The sequence below is a fragment of the Pinus tabuliformis genome, chromosome 8 (genome assembly GCF_031772625.1).
Source record: "Pinus tabuliformis cultivar Carrire ecotype Pingquan chromosome 8, CPIR1, whole genome shotgun sequence".
Taxonomy (NCBI): Eukaryota; Viridiplantae; Streptophyta; class Pinopsida; order Pinales; family Pinaceae; genus Pinus; species Pinus tabuliformis.
This window is the reverse complement of record NC_142294.1, coordinates 1,453,944,691-1,453,966,075: the sequence shown is the minus strand read 5'-3', so window position 1 is coordinate 1,453,966,075 and position 21,385 is coordinate 1,453,944,691. Positions and strand designations below refer to the sequence as shown.

The following is a 21,385-nucleotide window of genomic DNA, read 5'->3' as shown; positions in this document are numbered from 1 at the left end:
GGAAATCCAACCAATGGTGCTTGAGATGGAGGAAAAGATATTCGAACTCACATGGACAATTGCTAGCTTCGAGTCAAGTGAGGGAAATTACCCTACCCAATTTCAAGGCTCCACCATGTTTTCTCCTATCATAATGACACCATTGTCCATGAAGCTCCCAACGAGAGTAGCTCAAGCTCCCTCCCAACCCACGGTCCCTAAGCCCAAGAAAAAGCGAGTCTTCCACACCTCACCTGTCAAAAAGCCGAAAGTTATTCCACCAACTCCGATCATTGACCTTACTATAGAGGTTGAGAAATCAAACCCTGCAACCACCGTAATTGAAGAGATCCCCACCACCACCTCCACTTGCATTACATCAGTCATGGGAGTCGTCTCCGCACACTACCTCGACCTCCATGATCTTATCCGAGACCCTTCCACCTGGCCAGTAAAGGACAACCATAGAAGTAGAAGTTTAGTTAGTTGGGTGGACAGAGGGCACCACTCCTACCAACGGGATGCAACCAACAAAACTTACATCACTGATGCTTGGGTTGGAACCACTAGAAGGGGCAGAACTAGATGCCAATCTACAGGAGGAAAGGGTTGAACCATACTTTCCACCTTTCCCTATAAGGCTCACAGTCTGCCTGAACCCCAACATCATTCCACCCACTCCATAGTTCACCCCCCATCACAGCAAGCCCATTCGCCCACCTCCCATTTCGACAAATCCATCGCCAGTGGCCTACCCCTACAACAGTAGTTCTGAGAACCTATTACAATACAGGCCAATACACTCCAACACTGGTCGTCGACACAATTGTTTTCATCTATCTAGCAAGTAGAACATAGGGCCAAAAGGATCCATGAGGACCTGGCCAAGGAACATGAACAACAAACAAGGCAGTTGCAGATGGTGACAGAAGAGCGTGATCACCTGCGACAAGCAAACACGGGATTGCAAGCCCAGGTTGACGAAGTCACACAATGATTCAGATCACTATGGTCACCCATCATCAAGGCCGATACCGAAGCACTGACAGACATGGCTACCTACATGCTGGTCAGCTACTGCGACCACATCCAGGCGGCATACTTGCACCTGGCAGCTACCAATGCTGAAATGAAGAGGAAATTTGAGACTATGAGATCTACACTACCGGATCTAGTGGCAATTTACGCAAGGATAGTCGAGGGAAGGTCATGGAACTGGAAGCAAAGAAACAAGCTTTAGCCGATGCCCTCACCCTCGCCGATAGATATGCCCTGATGAACAAGGTCCATGACTAGTATGGCAGTTTGGAATTGAAGAACCACTTGGTTTACCCACTCAAAGAGAAAATATAGACCTTTTTTTCTAGCACGAAAGACTCTACAGACCCTGCCCAACTATAGTAGATCAATGATCAAATTGACACCCTGCAGGCTCAGGTTGATAGTACCGAGGAGGAGTCTGCGAAGACGAAAAGGTAAGCAGGGATCTGTAGCCACCGGTTCGGATGCAGGTGTTACTTCTGAAGGAGGTGTGTGACTCTAGCAGGTAGCAATGGAGCGACCTACAAAGCCAACGACCAACTGAATTAATGTCGCACTCGGCCGAAGTGTTTACTGAGGTCACCGATGCAATTCTCGCTCGGTGGGACACGACCATTCAAAACTATACAATGTTCAGGCAGCAGACCACGGCCTCTGTTCTAGAGTTGGAGCCTTTGTTTGGAATGGGAGAACCTCAAGGGCGAGAAGGTGTAATGGAAACAGATGTCACTCCACAAGCAATGATTGAGGAAGAAGAAGTACCAGTACAACAGACAGTAGAACCAGCGTAGGTAATAGCACAACCACCACCCACAGAGCACATGGAAGTACCAGCAGGACTGACAGAGGGTGAAATGACTTGACTCGAGGACAAGTCAAGGAATTGTGGTTGGGCCCTATTGGGGCTTTTATATAATTTTGAAAAGGTTTTGACCAATTTTGGCTGACCGAAGGACGAGAAGGACACAGGTGGCAGCAATGGTTGGTTGGTGGAACAAGCAGTTGTGGAAGAGATGCAGCATGGTGGCAGCATAAGGCAAAGGCAATCGAGGGGATGCGAAGGTGCAAAAGAAGCTGAGGGGAAGAAAATCTGAGTAGGAACTGGTAGTCCAAGTAACAAAGAGGATATAAAAGGAAAAGACCAGAAAATAAGGGGGTTGGATTAGCTAAGTTGAGGAGAGGAGTAGCAGAGCTGGGAGAGTAGGTGAAAGGATCCTTAGTTGTGGTAGATGGAAGGCAGGTTGCAGGAGCCTAGGAGAATTGGTCCTTGAAGCTGAACCGAATCCGTGGAACTCACACAGGTATTTCTTGTAGTTGTTTGCAACGAAAGCCGGAGTCATATTGTAATGTTTGTTGTTAAGATTAATATAAAGAAAGGCTAAGACCGATTGCGACTTGTGATGTATCTAGGCCCTGAGTATGATGAATATTCAAATTTTTGAATGCTTTATCAATTTCATGTATTTGTAGTTTGTAGATTATCGTGAGTATGTTGTTATCTCTACTTTATATGTAATGTTTATGTAGATGTGATCGAATGCAATCCGATTACTACTTTCTTGACTCCATGTTGAACCCTTCTCCCTTTTTGTCATGACATGCCTCGGGTGAGACTCCTTGCCCTTTGGGGTAAGGTGAAAATGTCAGCGTTGTCCTAGACTATAGCAAAATATTGTTGGCCCTCTGTGCCTGAACCCACGGTCTTCCCCCTAATGACTCTTTCGAGCAAAACTACATTCTCGAAATCTCTTTTTACAAGGCTAGGTACTTGGATCCAATTTAGTACCACTTATCACCCCCAGAAGGATGGACAAACAGATCTAGTTAATCATGTATTGGAATATATGATACGAATGTATGTGATGCAACAAACGACCAAATGGGAATACTATATCTAGTTGGCTAGATTCGCTTATAACAACAGCTACCATGAATCATTAAAGATGAGTCACTATGAAATGCTGTATGGAAGGTGTACAACTGCATGTAGTTGGCATAACCCAGAACACAAGATGATCCTAGGACCCAAAATGTTAGCAAAAATGGAACAAGAAGTAAAGAAAGTTCAACAAAACTTGAAAGGGGCTCAAGATAGACAAAAAGTTTACGCAGATAAAAAGAGAAGTTTCAAAGAATTCCAAGTCGGAGATCATGTTTATGTCCGGATAAAACCCAAGAAAATCACCTTGCAGTGGGGTAGTTGTGCTAAATTGGCACCCTGCTATTGTGGCCCTTTCCAAGTCTTGGAAAGGATAGGACCAGTAGCTTATCAGCTTGCTCTTCCTCATCACATAAAAGTTCATAATGTGTTTCACGTGTCACTATTAAAGAAGTATGTGTATGACCCCAGGCACATTATTAATTGGCAAGATGTGCAAGTAAGTATGAATGAATTTGAATTATATTATATCCAAGCTAGAATTAATAACTAATGGTGATAATGATGTTTTTGACAGGTCGAACCAGACGGGGAATTTTTGGTAAAACCCCTCGTAGGAAGCTACTTGGAAAGATGAAAGTCTGCTGAGAGAAGCTTATCCTACTCTATTCCATGGGCTACAATAGACACTAAGGATGGTGATTACCTGGGGGGGAAGATGTAACACCTCTCGGGTAATAGTCAGAAATTACTTTATCTTGTTTAAGATTTTAGTAAATAGAACTCAAGAAAGACCAATGACATTTTAGATGAATATTTAAATAGTAAATAATATTTTTTTTGTAATTATGAAATCTCATAATTCAAGAAGGGAGACCAGAAATGAATTTCAACCTTGAACTCTTTAGGAATAGTTAAAGACAATTACACCTTTCTCTCCTTAAGATAAAAAGAGACCTCAGTGGAAATAAAGGAATTCAATCTTGAATTAAGGAAAAGGAAAAGGCAATTATGTAAGGAAAATGACACTCTATTATAGGGGATATCTAGAGCTAGACCTAGGCTAGTGGATAACCTCAGAACATAATTAAAATCAATGGTATTTTAGTCTGGACTGCATTCCTGATGTCTATTACCAGATTCAATAGTTAAACTATTACTTATCATCCTGGAATCGAGCTCGGGGGGAGAAATGGACGTGATTTCCCTCTCAACATTGGGGGGATAAGGTCTCACCTTAGTTGAATTCGTGGATTGACATAGACAGATAAGTATTCCATCTTTTCTTAAGTCTAAAGCTATGAGTTCATGAATGAAAATAGATATATATTTGGTTACTATATTTGGTAAAATAGGTATAAACCCAAGTGTTTATGTTCTACTGAACAAAGTAGCTTGAAAATATGATAATTGTGTAACTCATTGTAAATATAATTGTAGAAACTGTTTAATCATAACACTGTGAAAGTTTACTAGATTCTCTATAAAATAAGACCAACAACTTAGGTCATTTCATGTACCCTTAAACTTCTTTACCACATAGGGTGTGTTTCCTTATATTTTAGCCTGTGAAAGAAAGCACTGGAAAATTGGACTCTGCTAAGCGAGAACTGCATGCATGCTTATTCATAAACACAAAAAGGAACAGTTATGGTTTCCTCTAGGAGAAGAAGATATGTACATTTGTACTAGAATTGCATTAAGGGTTGAAATCCTTCTCTTTATAATTATATAAATAGAGATGTGTATTGGGTTAATGAAGAGGTTATGACCAGGCAGCCATTTCCAAAGACATTCTAGGCCATTCCCTTAAGGACCTTCTAATTAGAAAATCCAACCCAGAAAATAGTAAAACTAATACAATGAACTTATCTGAAGCATAAGCATCATCCATCCATATATACAATAACTTGTTTAATATATAACAACAACTTGTTTAATATATAACAATGACGCTAGTATAAACCATCAACAAAAACAACATTTTCCATTAAACCAAGAACTGAGATGTCGAGGGCACCAAGTTTAGCTCAACAGTCCACATAGACTAAGGAGGATAAGCCAAAAGAAATATTACTGAAAATTAGACTATTGAGGATAAGCCAAAAGAAATATTACTGAAAATTAGAATGTTTAATATGTTATAGAGAGAAATAATCTCTTAGTAAAACACTAAACCCTCGAAGGGTTTTGCAAAAATTTTTGTTTTAAGATACCCGAGAATTCAACTAGCAACTCTAAACCCCAAACAACCCTCATTTCTATTCACTGCAAGTCAAAAGGTCATGTCTTAGGTGAAAAGTGCTTGGGAAATGATATCGAAGTAGTGTTACAACTGCCAATTGAAACCCGCTCAGACAGAAGCCTATGAATTACAAACAAAATGGATAACATTATAATGAAAAACATTAAGAGCACCGAATAGAAATTATATAAACATTGTTAATAATTTTTATGAAGGAAATACTGATCAAAACGTGGGTTACCTCCAGTGAGGGTTTTGATTATCCAGAGATCTAAAAACCCGATCTCTCTCACTCGAGAAAAATGGCGCCCTGTCCATAGAATTGGCCGCTTGGAGGTTGGGACGTGAATTGAAAGAAATTGTGAGGAAGTTAGACAAATAACTCATGGTTTGAGGGTTTGCAAAGAAAATGGAAACAACATAATGATTTAGGACACTTGTACCTGTATCAAACATAGAGAACATAGACTGAGTGCTAGAGGGGACTCCATGAGGGAAGCCCTTCATATGGAAAAGGAATCTATAAAGAAACTGAAAAATCATAGACATTATTGAGAAGCTAGCCACAGAGAAAGAAATATAACTGAATCACAATCTAGATTTGTCCATAAACTAATCAATTAACGGGAAAGATTTACCCCTTGCACTGTGTCGCATAGTTCTTCCTCACGGGGTTGTGCCGAGTGAATCGAGTCAAATGGGAATGAAGACACCCTAGCTAGAACCCTAACGATGCATTAACAAATCCCTGTCGTTTGATCGGAGTCAGAAAGATTGATGGTTTTACAACACGTGGTTTTCCATGGCAATGAAAGCTAATTGTAATCACATAATACTTCTCGATGTTTCAGTCGAATTCCAAAGAAATGGTTAAGGCATGTATCTTATCAAGACCAAAAACCATAGTGTGAACCAGTTTTATAATTTGAACATATCACAACCCTTCTGAAGTCCTCTAGCACGTCAGAGAAGTTCTTAGAAAAATTTACCGGTCAAAAGAAATTTAAATTTTGATTTTTACTAGTTTAAAAAAAATTAAAATAATATTATAAAATTCCCAATGAAGGGTTTCCTGTCCGTAGGACATTTCAAAAAATTCTAGCTCTCTTACTGATGTAACACTCTAAAGTCTGCAGGAGGTTTTGATAACACTCAAGAAAGTGCAATGGGATGTAATGGAGGTTGTTCATCCATTCCCAGGCCATAGTCATAATGGCAACACTGATAGAGTTAGCAGTGATAATATGAGGTTTATGTTTGCATTTGTTGATAACAAAGGTTTCTTTTCACATTCATTAATAGCATAGGAGAAGTAGCTATGTATTGGTATTTGTGAAAATGCATATTTTGAAGGTATCAGATATTTAAAAGAAATAAATGACAAAAGACAGAATCAACAATGACTGAGGTAGATTATTCTGAGCCTGTGAATCTTTCCTGCATTGATTTTTCCAATCCCAACCTTACGACGAGTGTAGCACAAGTTCACAAGGTATTTTAACTCTCAGTTATAATTTTCAACTTTCATTTCCTTGGCCTTTCATTCAGTTCATTAATTTAGGCAGAACCGATTAAAATTATTATGCATGGAATGGTTGATTGATATTTTTATAGTCATGTGTAGAACAAGCTCGCAAGGTATTTTAACTCTTAGTTTTAATTTTCAACTTTCGTTTCCCTGGCCTTTCATTCAATTCATTGATTTAGGCGGAACCAATTAAAATTATTATCTATGGAATGGTTGATTGATATTTATATAGTCATGTGTAGACTCTGTATTTTTTTTATATTGTCCATCATGTCATCGATGAAGATTTTTTGGACTAAGTCTTTGAGCAAAGTTGACGGCTTTTTGCCCTTCCTGAGGAGGAAAAGATGAAATTGTTACGGAATTAGAACCATCAAGGTTATACTCCGTATCAAGTAGAATCTCTTATTCTTTCCATTCAACTCGAAGGTTTGATGTGGATTTCTGTCTCCTTATATTTACTTCTGTTTGTAATTACATCTTTCTCTGCTCAACTCTGAAAACAATCCATTGAAGTATTTCACTTCATATTTTTTCATATATTCATTTTTCCAGGGATTGGAAGGGGAGTTACGAAGCTTCTGAAGCCTCGACAAGGGCAAGCGATTTCATGGTCCCAATCAATGGCCTTCAACAGGTATGCAGCTCAACATTTGAGAAGATATTTTTCGTACTTGTCCAACGCTTAAAAATAGATTAAAGTGACAATATTGACATCTTTACATCATAACCACATACTACATTTTCTGTGGTATCTCCATTTTCTTTAATTTGTAAAATTTTATTCTTTCTTGTCAACTCAACATTAACACAAGATTGTTCAATTATGAGATTACCTCATTAGACTTACTGATTCACATTTTTTTTTTCATCTTGTAAACAACTACTACCATCTACTACATCTTTGAGGATGTCAAATATATTCAAGTATTGATCATGCCAAATATATTCAAGTATTGATCATCCTACCACTATGAAAACAACTTCCATCCTACTTTTATGAGGACATATTCATGACATTACTTTGATGTTCCACATAGATATCTTGACATAGTATAATAAGGTCGATAGGGTTCCTTACATTTTCCATGAAGACATCATTACTTTGAAACTTTGATGTTCGACATGGAAATCTTGAGATAGCATAATAAGACCGATAGGGTTTCTTTTTAGCGAAAATCAGTATATAGACAAAGTAATCTCTTTATTAATTTGAGTTCTTATTTTATATTAACAAATGAATACATTCTCATTTTATAGTAATAAATGAATAATTTTTCATTTTATAGTAACAAATGAAATAAATTATTAAAGATGTAATTTTATGGTGTTTAAAAGTAGATTAAAGTGATAATATTGACATTTTTACATCATAACCACATTTTCTGTTGTATCTTCATTTTCTTTCCTAATTTGCAACATTTTCTTTTCTTCTTGTCAAGAAACCATTAAGACAAGATTGTTCAATTTTGACAACCATTCAGACAAGATTGTTCAATTATGAAATTACCCCATTACATGGTGGTAACTACACTTAGTGATTCAAATGTTTTTTTATATTCTTGTAAATAACTAATACCATCTCTTTTCTATTTTTAGTTGATTCCCTGACTGACAACCATAATGCTTACAAAAGCCTAGCATCTCTTCCATTTGAACTTACTGTAATCAAGCTTACTATTAAGCCTAGCATTTGTAAAATCAAACTTCATTTAAAACCGTATATTTCTTCTCTTATCTTAAAAACATTTTTCTTTACTAACTCTCTAGTTTTTAAAACATAGAAATTAATGCTGTAAAAAAAAAATTGAGAAATAATAAGTGTGCTTCCCATAAAATTATGTAAAGTTTTGAACCGGGGAGAAGAGTTTTGAACTGAGGAGAAGTGTTAAAATGAAACTCCAGGGCTATTTAATAACCACAGAACATAAGATTGGTGTGCCTACATGGCTACAACTTAATTTATTTTTACGGTTGGTCTTCCCAAAATATATAGAATGCCAATAGTTATCCATACAACTACTATTGTGTCTCCCACTTCATTTTCTCCATTGGACATCCAGGAAATAAGTTGTGTGTGTGGGTGTCCATGTAGCTGCTGCTATGAAGGGTTTTTAAATTGATGTTGAAATCATAGAAAAATTAAATGACATTATTAATAAAAAGAAGAAACTGCATTATTAGATAAAGATATCAACAAAACTCTAATTCATTGTAAGGACAAAATTTGAAAACCATTCTTAAACAACAACAAAAACGACCAACCAAGCCATACAACAACACTACAGATATATTTCCCTATTAGATGTGGAAAACTTTCCTTTTAATTACATAATTTTTTGAATCTATAAAGCTTGAAGTTTTTAATGGAGATGAAAGTCTATTGATAGTGTTCTTTGATTGAGCAATGTTAAGAGAAAAGTTCAATTCCCTTGGTTGTTGAAGGTATATATTTATTTTTTTGGTTTGCTTTAAATTGTTTCACGCTGAACAAAAGAGATAGTATAAATTAGTAACAAATGAAATTAAAAAAACTTTTTCCATTTTGCAAACAGATTTATATTTTCAATGATGTCAATTCAAATATTTTTGAAGATTATCTAATGAATAGAAGAAACATATGGTTACCTTTTCCAAATAGAATTTGAGAAAAATGTTTGCCTATTTACTAAATTCTATTAAGATTTTATAGTGTTTTAATGGAGCCACTTTTTAAATTTTAAAGATTCAGGACACCATTTCATTTTGAAATTTTTTTTTTTATAAATAGTTTATTTAATATACACTTGTTAATAGAAGTATAATTTTTTTTATAACTTTTCATTTTTGAAGGGTTAGATAAATATATGCCCTTCCAACTAAAATTAAGACCAGCTCTTCAAATTTGATCACTGCTGTGAACTCACATATATTATTAATACGCATACAAATAATTCAATATGGTATGCAATTACAAAACACCATAATTATATATATAGAATCCGTAACAACCTTTTTATAGATAAATATAAATGGAAATGATAAATTGGGTAATTAGGGTAATCATGTTGTAGGTATGGTTTAGATTAATTAGTAAATAAAAGTAGATTTTTTATTTATTTATTTTTATATATGCCTTTCCATGTTACACTCTTATGGATGATGCATATTTGTGCAAAAATGACAACCCTCTCTTTGATGTTTGGTGATCACGCATCATAAATTTCATGTAACCTAACAATATATCTTTGTAATACTCAGGCACCGTTTTTCAAAATCGACTCAAAGTCACTACACAGCACTAGTACATATTCCTTCTTGGGAATGAAACTCGGGACTTGTGAGAACCAAATGACTAGACAATCATTTCCCATACAAATTTTTAATATAAATTTTCATGTTGCAATCATATATACACATATATATAATTTTTAACATCATTTGAATTTATAAGTGAATGGAAATATTATGATAAATAACAATAACATAATATTTAATATTTAATAATAAAATAGATATAATGTAGGTGTGCGATGTATTTAATAATAAAACGATTATGAGCATCAATTAATATAAACTAAATAAACTAAATATTGTGTAGTACACATATTATTTTGAAATATAGTAATTCTCAATAATTATTAGGTAATATTCATAGAATATTTTGGAATATATTTAGTAGTGTACAAAAATCAAGCATTGATATTTATCTTCAAAATAGTTATGTTATTTTTTCATTTAAAACACAAAAACACATATATACTACTTCAATATCATTTATAAATAACCAGAATTTTGAAAATAAATAAAAATAACATAATATTAAATAATTAATAACTAAATAATCAAAGCATCAATCAATGTAAGTTACATATTGTTTACACATACAAACATTATATTGTCTATTATGGAATAAGGCTTTCATAAGGAGAGGCCCTCTATGGGGAAGATGTGTAGTATAAAGAAAATGTGTGGGTATTACATGTTGGATGTAATACATTAAATCATTTTTTAAATTTAATTTATTTATTTTGTAATTTTGTTTTTATTAATAAAATTACAATCAATTTTCATATAAAAGAAAACTATCATATACATATCATATTAAAATATATAACATATAAGTAGTAGATATAAATTAAGTTTTATCTTACTATAAAAATTAAAACAATGATCACATAATATATTTAAGTTAAATTAATAAGCATTTAAAATTTTAATACTTACAATATAACAAGATTATTAACCATGAATATTCACCTGATTTTACTATGGATATTATTAATTTTTAAATAGGTGTTGCTATAGCACCATGAGCCAATACAATGGCTTATCAATACCACATGCCCAAAAACCATAACTCATTTCAAAATATATTTTTTCTATAAATATTTTGTTTTAATTTGATTTTATACCATTTTTTAAATTAAAACTTAATACTTGGAATAAAGTTACAATATAACAGGATTCTTAACTATCAATATTCACCCCCATTTTACCATGGATATTATTAACTTGTAAATAGGCTTTGTTGCAATACCATGAAGCAGTGTCATGGCTTATCATATCACTTCTAGAAAACCATAACTCATTTCAAACACGAAATATTTAATAAATCATTATTTTTATTTTTATTTTTATTTTAAAATGTTTTTGCATTGAAAGACAATATACAACAAGTATAGGAACAAATTTAATCTAATATTAATGTCAAACCTCATTAAAAATCAATATAATATTATGTATAAACAAATATTAATTCAACATTAGTTTTATGGAAAGTGAAATGGAATTGGTTTCATTGGAATTTTTTTTTTTATGAGAAAGGGTGAAAAAATCAAAGTAAAGTAGTTAGTTTAAAAAATAACATTTTTATTTTAAAATGGAACGTAATATTTTTTATTTTTTAATAAAATTACTCAATTTTTTATCAATTATAGAGGTTCTCTCCAGCCCACAATTCTAAAGATGTGTAACGTTAATAAAAATAAAAATAAAATATGGTAGAGATGTGTAACTTAATATAACTTAATAAAATGTAAACATTTTAACTAAGAAAAAATAAAATAAAAATAAACTTATAAAAAATAATAAAAATAGAAATGAAAAATAGTATTAATGTTGAATAGAACCTACTTAAGGGGGAAATTAAACCAGGCTTGATCTTTCTTAGTTTCATGTTACATCTAGATACATAATTAGCCTTTAAAAATGATGTCGTTAAATAATTTAATATGATATTTGTAAGATATTCTCCTAATTTATCTATAATAATATGTTATAGAAATAGTGCTATGAACTGAATAAGCTTATCTAGGAAAGTGAGTTGGGGGTGAGGGGAGGGGATCAGACAAATATTACATAAAATGTAATTATTACATTTTATCTAATATTTATTCCTCCTTCCTCCAGTTTTTACTAGTTTCTCGAAAATATTGACTAAAATATAATACCATAGTATTATATTTTACCCAATATTTCTTCACAAATGGTTCACATTTTATTGTATTTTTTCTTTATATTTGAAGTTTAAATGTAAACAAGCTCAACTATAAAATTAGTAGGGGAGAGGCTAAATATTGAGTAAAATGTAATATTTAGGTTGGAACCTTTCACTCAGTGAGAGTAGTAATAAATATTTGCTAAAATATAATACTATAATATTATCTTTTATCCAAGATTTTAAACTTTTTCTTTATATTTGAGGTTCATAAGTAAACTTTCCTATGCCAACATTTGAGCACAAATATTTTTAATGCTTAACAATTTGACTATGCCAAAATAAAAATAAAAATAAAAATAATAAAATAAAAAACACAAAATTAATAAATATTTATAATTATAATTATAACTAATAATTAAACCAAGCTAGAACCAAACTCTAGATCTCGGATCAAATTTCTTGAGATACAAGCCTCTTTTAAAGTGAAAAGAGATTTGATTTCTCTTGGTGGTTGGTATATTGGGGTAAAGATAGATCCATAAAATTGTACCACCCCTCAGTTTTCTTTTTCTTTTTTTAAGTTAGTTACAGTCAACCATGAAATTACCGGAAAAAATACAAAGTGAAAGTTTCATTTATGAGACCATTAGAGGGGAGGAATCATCTCAGTTGGGGAACATAGGCAAGGAGGGCATGAGAGGATGCATGAGCAACTAGGAAGGGAGAAGGAAACTATTACTTTAAACAAGAAGTTGTTAAGGGAAGGCAGGGCATTGCCAATTTGGGTATTATTGAGCTAGTTGAGGCGAGTGGAATCCCTAAGTCACACTTGTTGAATGTGTGAGGTCCTAGGTTAGGCTGGACTGATAAAGTCTTGATGCTTTTGAATTCTCCTAATAAATCTTTGTTTACGACTATTTCTAAATGGAAACTAGTACAAAGGAGAAAGGAGAATGAGTAAGGAGAATGAGTAGTGGTTCCCGTTCTCATTAATTGAGAGAAGTGATCGTATTCCTCTCTAATTTCCTGGGCAGTCTAACCTAATAGATAAGTATTTCGTATTTGTAAAATTTCCTTTCCAAACCTAAAATGCTTCTTAAAATAAAAGTAATGTATGGAATCTTCTATATTAAATTATCTATGAAAAAGATTGAAATTGTGCAAAGATTTAGCTGCAACAATTTATGATAAAGAATAATATAGTTTTTTTAAGAAATCTGTAGGTAAGGGTTGGAACATGTGAAGTAGAATGTGCAAGTAATGCATTTAAGAGAGCATGTAAGTCACTTTTTGAACTTTAAACTATAATAATATATGTATACAATCACTAATGAAAAGGGGTTACTATGACGAAATTGCTAAAATGGTTTGTGGTTATTTTTTAAGAGTATCTACAACCGAAAGGAAAAGAAGAAAAGTTGATCCGGGTTTACTCCCATAAGGAAACTGGGTTAGTTCGTGAGCCCGGTCAACAGAGTGGACAACTTAGAATCAGTCCGTCACTCATTAGGACAACATTTAAAAAAAACACTACTATTGAATAGAGAGCTTCCTACAATTGTTCAAACCACTGACACGGGAAAAACAAATCAACCAATACGTTTTGTGCTTAGAATAGAATTCCATACCGAACTTGTTAAATTCGTTTGTGCTTAGAATAGAATTCCAGACCGAACTTGTTAAATTCTAAATAAAGTGTACTGAAGAACGAAAGGCATACAAGTAATCTCATCTGAATAAAACTGCGAAATAAGGGGAAAACCTCCTAGCATTGGTTACACAGTCGCTTGATAATTGGTGATGAGTAATGATAAAGGCATACAGTCACATATAAATTGGACCTGAGTAGTAATGATACCTTTACCGAAGGATGAAATGAAATAACAACAAAAATAAAGATTTACCATACATTCTTTAACTAAATCACCAAGCTAGGAGCCGAACTTTGAGAGAAAACAAAAAAAAAACAAGTATTTAGGGATAACACATTCAACCAACCGCTATATGCAGTGGCATAATTCATCGAGAGTAAGGTAAACAAATTTCAACAGGCAAGAAAGTTCTCCCTTATTAAACGCGTCAATGTACTTCTTGTTACGACTGAACTTTTCAACGTTGAGACGTATATACAAAGGAAACCAAGCTCTCTGTAACGGGTTTCACATAGCATGCATGTCGAAACTTTCAAACAGTCATAAGAAAAATATGTGTATATGTGACAGAACTTGAAAAATATATATATTTCTGTACAAATTCTGTAGGGAGTGTTCAACAGTCGAAAGATCTGAGCAGGTATATGTGCGAAATTGCATACCATTCACTGAGAGTGAATCAACCATGAGAGCAAACAACTTCAAAAAAAAATTAAACCATAATCTGAGCACATAAATTTATAATGTTAACCGCAACAACAAGAAGCATCCTAAATTTGGTATTCATAGTAAAACTGAGCTACATTAATAAGTTCAGAGCCAAAACCTGGAAGTATTTAACAATTTGATTCACTAAATTCTTCGTTGAATTACAATAGAGGCTGCATGGTCAAATATTGCAACCCTTAATTCGGGCCAAAAAGATAACATCACGTTCGTGGCGACTGGCGAACTATACCTGTTTTGATGAGTCAAAAGTCCACAGAAACATGAGGAAAATATAATTAGCAACGGTGTCAGTAATGGAACCTGTGAGTCTCGAAGGAAAGTGGAGTCATAGAATCAGCGAGCCCACAAAAAGAAGTGACGGGCAAACCTGGGAAGCAAATTCCAAACACAAAAGAAGGGGATAGTTAGTCTCCGTTATAGCGGCAAGGCAAATTAAACGCAAAGAGCATTGAGATAGGTAATTAGAACAATTACCTCTAATCTCCTTAGCATAGCCACCCTTTCCAGCCTGGAGGATAAGGCGAAACCGAGGCTTTAATTAGAAACAACTCCTAACAAGAAAAAATAACCCTAAACGTACGATGTCAAGGGAATTTTTACTTATTGAGTTTAATAGGTTTATTATATCCTTTAATAAGAGAATTTTACTTATTAAGTTCAAAAGACTTATTGTATGTATAATATTTTTCAAAATAAAAAATTTAACAAATTTAAAAATAGAAATAGAATAGCTATATAAAATATTTAAATAATATTTATCTAATTTATTTTATATAAATAATATTTACCTAATTTATTTACCTAATTTAATAGGATGTATAATATTTTCCCAAATAAAAAAATTAACAAATTTAAATATAAATATAAAAATAAAAATAAAAATTAAATAACTATATAAAACATTTAAATAATATTTAAATATAAAAAAAAACTACTAGTAAAAAAATAATATTAATGTTAAATAGTATTTAAAATAAATCTATGAGAATGCGCTGCTGGAAGGAAGCTGGGATGCTACCCTTCCTTCTTAAACCAACCGGATCGACGGGTTTAACAACTGGAACTGGCTATGGCTCTAGCAATGGGTAGGGATGCCTATGGCTCTAGCAATGGGTAGGGATGCCTAGCAAAGTTATGGTGAATAATTAGGCTATTCAGGCTCGGAAATAATCCCGATAAGGCACTTAGCCTGAGCATAGCGAGCGAAGGGTAAGGGATAACGTCGCTGGAGCGTCTTTCCAGCGAATGGCCCAACAAGGAAGGTGGGTGTTAGTGGTTCATCATGGTCACTGATGCTAATCTGTGCTGCTACCCTATTCTTATTCATCGGGAAGAAGATAAGGTTCTACCTTTCCTGAGGCGGGCGAGGAAGATAATGTTTAGTATCTCAAGTAAGATCGCACCAATCCTGTAACCATATACCCTATTACTGCAATAATGGCGAACAGAGTTAAGGAAAACAACAACAAATCATAGGCTGAAGCGTTTACCTGTCACCTCCGTAAGATGGCCGGAGCATTCCTGTAAGTTTCAGGTTAGGGTTTAAGTGGTAATGGCAGAGCTCGCCCGGTAGCAAGAGGGTCCAAAAATGAGCGGGAGAGGCACCGGGGCCTGTGCGGCGTAGTTACCCCGACTTAATCCGACCATCGGATGATACCATAACATCTCAGTGGCGAATACAGTGACACATACCACCGTCAAGAGATGCCCGCTCCGGTCCATTAAAACAACCTAGAACTTAGCCTCTGAGCTGGTTACTTGATACAAAGAATTTAGGGTTTATATATGCCCATATCTTAATGTGTAACATATTTGCAAGAATTAACGCAGAGTGGAAACAACCATGAAGCCTATGTTCATGAAATCTATCAATGTATGGGCTTTGGTAGGTGTGTCACATTTAAAAACAAGGGTTATATGGTAATTATATATATATATATATATATATATATATATATATATTTTGTATAGGTTAAATACAGTTTAATTAAAATAAAAAATAAACACAATAATTTTATAAAAAAAATAATATAATTAATAAAATATTATATTGTTAAATGTTATTATAAAAAAATTTAAAATATGATTAATTAATATTGTTTATAATAACATATATACACTTACATATATAAATATAACTAAATAAATGATTAAAATATATTTTTACTATGATAATAAGTTATCTTAAGTTTATGAGAAAGAATTTTTCGAGGTAAATCACATGATAATCTATCATGTATTTGTGGATCCGTTTTGAACCAACTAAGATCATGGCTACATGTTAAATAGATGGAGCCAAAAATAGATGGAGCCAAAAAATGGCTATTTTTGACTAATTAAATTATTTAATAATAATAATATAATTAGATAAATAGTTATCTAAGGATGGATATCATTATATTTTATAATATCTTGAATTCTAATAAAGTTTAGAATGCTAGAAAGAAATATTATTTTAATACTTCCATGTTAATTAAATTTGAGAAAAATGTTAATAAATATTAATAGATATATGGAATATAACTATTAGTAGTTATGGATTTAATATTTAACTAAAATAATATTTATTAACATTTTTCTCATTATGATTTTTTATCCCTAGATTTATTTTAACTCAAATTTGATTAACGTGAAAGTATTAAAATAATATTCCTTTGTAGCATTCTAAACTTTATTAAAATTCAAAACATTATAAAATATAATGATATCCACCCTTAGATAACTATTTATCTAATTATATTATTATTATTAAATAATTTAAATAGTAAAAAATAGCTATTTTTTGGGGCCATTATAGTCTAATATAGTCGTTTGCCGATGGAAGATTTATCCATATTTAACATGTAGCCATCATCTAATTCTTCAACTTGTCTTGACAATGAACCACACTAGTTGGTTCGAAATGCGTCAACAAATACATTATCATGTGATTTACGCTAAAAAATTCTTTCTCATAAACTTGATATGGATAACAGAAGCCTCAATTCGACAAGTCATCTTAAATTGAAAAAATGGAGAAAAAACTATAATTCTTGAAAATGGAGACCATCATAAAAAAATATTAAATAAACAAGAAATAAAACTAAAAATAAAAAAATAGTAACTAATAGAAACGGAAGTTACTAAACTACTAATAATAAACTTCAACAAATCATCTTACATATAAATAAATTTACATAATAATAAAAAATAACAAAAAATAAATTCCCAATGTTAAATTATGAACAAGTGACATAATTTTTTGGTCAAACCCAAACTAATAAGTAGTGAATGGCAAAATTGAATGAATGACAAGATTGAATGTGTGACACTATGCAGGTATAATAAGAACCTATGCATACATAAATCATTCAACAACGTTGCTGGAGGAACCTATCCATACATAAATTGTTTAACAACCTTGACAATTTAGTAATAATTTGTAATCATTATAATCATTATTTATTATTTATGACTCAAAATTAAAATAATGACAGTGTTTAAAAGAAAATATTTTTTTTGGGTAGGAAGATGTTATAAAAGATAATAATGATAATTATCAATAAAATATTTTGACTTGGTCAAATTACATAAAACTAAAATAAAACAAAATAATAGTTCTATTTATAATTATAATTAATAATAAAATGAGCCTACATTTATTTTAACTCAAGTTTAACTCAAGTTTAAGTGATAAAATCTCTTCAGATGCAAACTTTTATTAGAGTCAAAAGAGATTTGATCATGCTCCACCCTTGGTAGGTCCAGAGTTAAATGGATCTAACCTAGTTATTAAATACTTGATAGGAATTTAACTTCCATATAATATTCTTAGTAGTATAAAGAAATCAAAGGTTGAGATCTATGCCCAAAGTAATGAGGTCATTTTTCTTTTCTAATTAATTTCATTAATTTAAGAATAATGACATATCCGAAAGTGTCATATAAAATTAGTTATGATTTATTGAGCATGTAGTATTGATAAGCCATATAACAAATCTTACTTTCAAATAAAATGGAGATGATTCTTTATAGTTAAAAATATTGTGACATGTTTCTTTTATATATATATATATTCTTTTTAATAATAATAATGATAATTTAAATAAAGTTCCAATTTAGTTAATTTGAAATCTTTTTCAATTTAACAATAAAAAATATGTAAATGTCTAGATATTTATTATAAATTAGTGTTTATTAGCTTTTACTAATCATTAAATTTATATAACTACATGGATAAACTAACTACATATTTTTAATAAAAATAATTATATATTTCTTTTATTCAATATAGATACACAACAATATATATTATAAATGGAATAAAAATAACTAAAATAAATGTTAATTTTTATAAAATTCTTATAAATTAGTTGACTTTAAAATTAACCTTTATTTATGAATAAATACTCATTCCTTCTTGAAGTATCGACTCTCTAAGAATATATCAATGGATTATTTTTCTCCCCGACTTAATTCTACTCATATAACGTTCATTGGCGTTAATTGTATCAATTTCTCATATTTATCTTGATGAAAGTCTCTCAAGTATCTACTTTTGTAAGTGTTAAAACAGTTTTTTTGTTCTGTTTTGTAAGTGTATCTGAATAGTCAACACCATCAAAGACCTTAACCAATTGAAAAACAAAAACAAAAACGCAGCTGCCATGATTGTTTGTTTCCCAATCTGGTAAACAACTCTTTCAACTCACTTTCAGTCAGCGATCGTATTAAAAAATTCAGGAATAGTAAATCAACTTCGGTGTAAGGATATAACATTTTTTTATAAGATGATATGATGATAGAATATTAGTTGCTGAAAAATTGAATTTTTATGTAAAAGATAAGTATCATATAAATTTAACAACTTTTAATTAAACATATATCACTTAGCTTATCAGAATAATAAATAAATAAATTGCCTCTAAAAAAACAAGAGATAACTATTTATTATTTGTTATAAATATTAAATATTTTAATAACATCTCTATCCTAGTTCCATATAAAAACACTTCAGAGACTTGTATTAAAGAGGCTCGTATGAAACTAAATTATATATTTTATGATATAGTTTGATGCAAACAGATTTCTGGATTCATATTGTATTTATAATAATTTGCGATCGAAGTTTTAAACCAATAGCTGTGGCTCATTTTCAGATTCGAAATCACAGTTGCTGGTTAGAAAAGTTAATCACAATTTATTATAACTGTAATATAGATCTGGAAATCTGTTTGCTGCAAAATAATAATAATCGGAGAAATTTAAAATTATGATATATATTGTTTATTAAAAATATTGTTTTTAATATTTGATCCTTAAATTGCATTAAAGAGACTCGTATCAAATTAAATTATAATTTATGATAAAAAAACAAAACAAAACGATTTTCTTAATATTTGAACCTGAAACCACACATCACCTAGAAAAAGACTTCAAAAAACAAATTTATTGTCAACTCAACATGTTAAGAAAAAATACATAAGAAAAATCATTTTATCCATATTTCAATCAACCCTAGGAGGGCATTATTGCGGAAAAAATGCGTATTATAGTTGAACAGAATGAAGCTCAGATGCGTTGGATCCTTAATACGCCGGTCGACCCAGAACATTGCCAGGGGGATCATAGTTGCATATCATGAAAACGCCCCCATTGTTGCAGACGACCCTTGCGCATCCGATTCTCACGGAGCTCCTCCACACTATCTGACTGTAGTGCCCACATTTCTCAAATATCGCCTGAGGGCACAGACGCTGTCCATAGTCGAAAAAACTTTTTTCCTTGATCCATGCAGTGTCTGCATCACTTGGCTGCCAGTTAGTACCACTTGATCCCCAGAAGATATTTTCGCCATAAGGGCCGTTCGAGTGCTTCAAAGCGCAGTCACCTTTCCTCTGATTTGCATAATTCTGTGCGTAGTTGGCGAGTGTTTCATCCCACACAAGGGGAGGAATCGGCGGATTAACTTGAACGTCGGCTCTCGCCTGGTTTTGGGGTCCAATGAACGCGGCAATTAAGGCCAGATCAGTCGCAGCAGATACATAAGCCGCTCTAGATACTATAGAGAATAACACATTAAAAAAAGGGAGTATCGCTGCACACTGGAGAAAAACAGTCGACTTCATGGTTTCAAAATCTATGATCCTGTTCTCTATGCTTTCTTTGAATTCATTGTTCGTGTACTCGTGGATTTATAAGATGGTAGCTGACGAACATCGGGGGTGGCGGAACAAGTGAAGAGGCAACTTTCTACCCAAGTAGCTTTTATGATCTGAGTTTTCTTGTTTCCCTTTTTCATAGGATTGAATTCAAAGTATATATCTATATCTATCTTTATTTATTTATTTATATATATATAGATAGATAAAATATTCAAATATGTTGTAAAAAATAATATGAAATTTGGATTACTAAAATTTATAATTCTAATTTATAGAAAAATAAAATCTAAAAGACTTAGTTACAAAAAACTTAAAAAGCTTGAAAAAAAGGGTATATACTAATTTTTAATGCAAATATGTTCAAAAAAACAGTATGAAATTTCGATCACTGACATTTGAAATTCTAACTGAAAAGGAAAAATCCAAAAAGCATTAAAAAGCACCCTTAAAAAGCTAGAACATATACAACACTGGTTAGACTATTTGTAAATCTTTCCAAAACATATATAAATAATAAATTTCACAATCATTTATAATTAAATTTCTATTTTTAAATTAGCTCTATAGTCATTTTGATCACTTTTCTATGTTTCTAATTAAATTTTAGATAAACTTTGATATAAAAATATGCTTATAAATTTCAATAAAAATGTATATAAAAAATAATACAATCAAATTATGGGATTACATTTTACATCTTTATAATCACATTTTTATATTTTTTCCATAAAAACAAAAACAAATTGATAGAAAAATATTAATTTTTT

At 31.9% G+C, this 21,385-nt stretch overlaps 1 pseudogene; it reads right to left on the bottom strand.

Moving 5' to 3' along the window:
• Positions 1 to 20,042: 20,042 nt before the first annotated feature.
• On the bottom strand, positions 20,043 to 20,582 carry LOC149241230 (pathogenesis-related protein PRB1-3 pseudogene; annotated as a pseudogene).
• Positions 20,583 to 21,385: the final 803 nt, after the last annotated feature.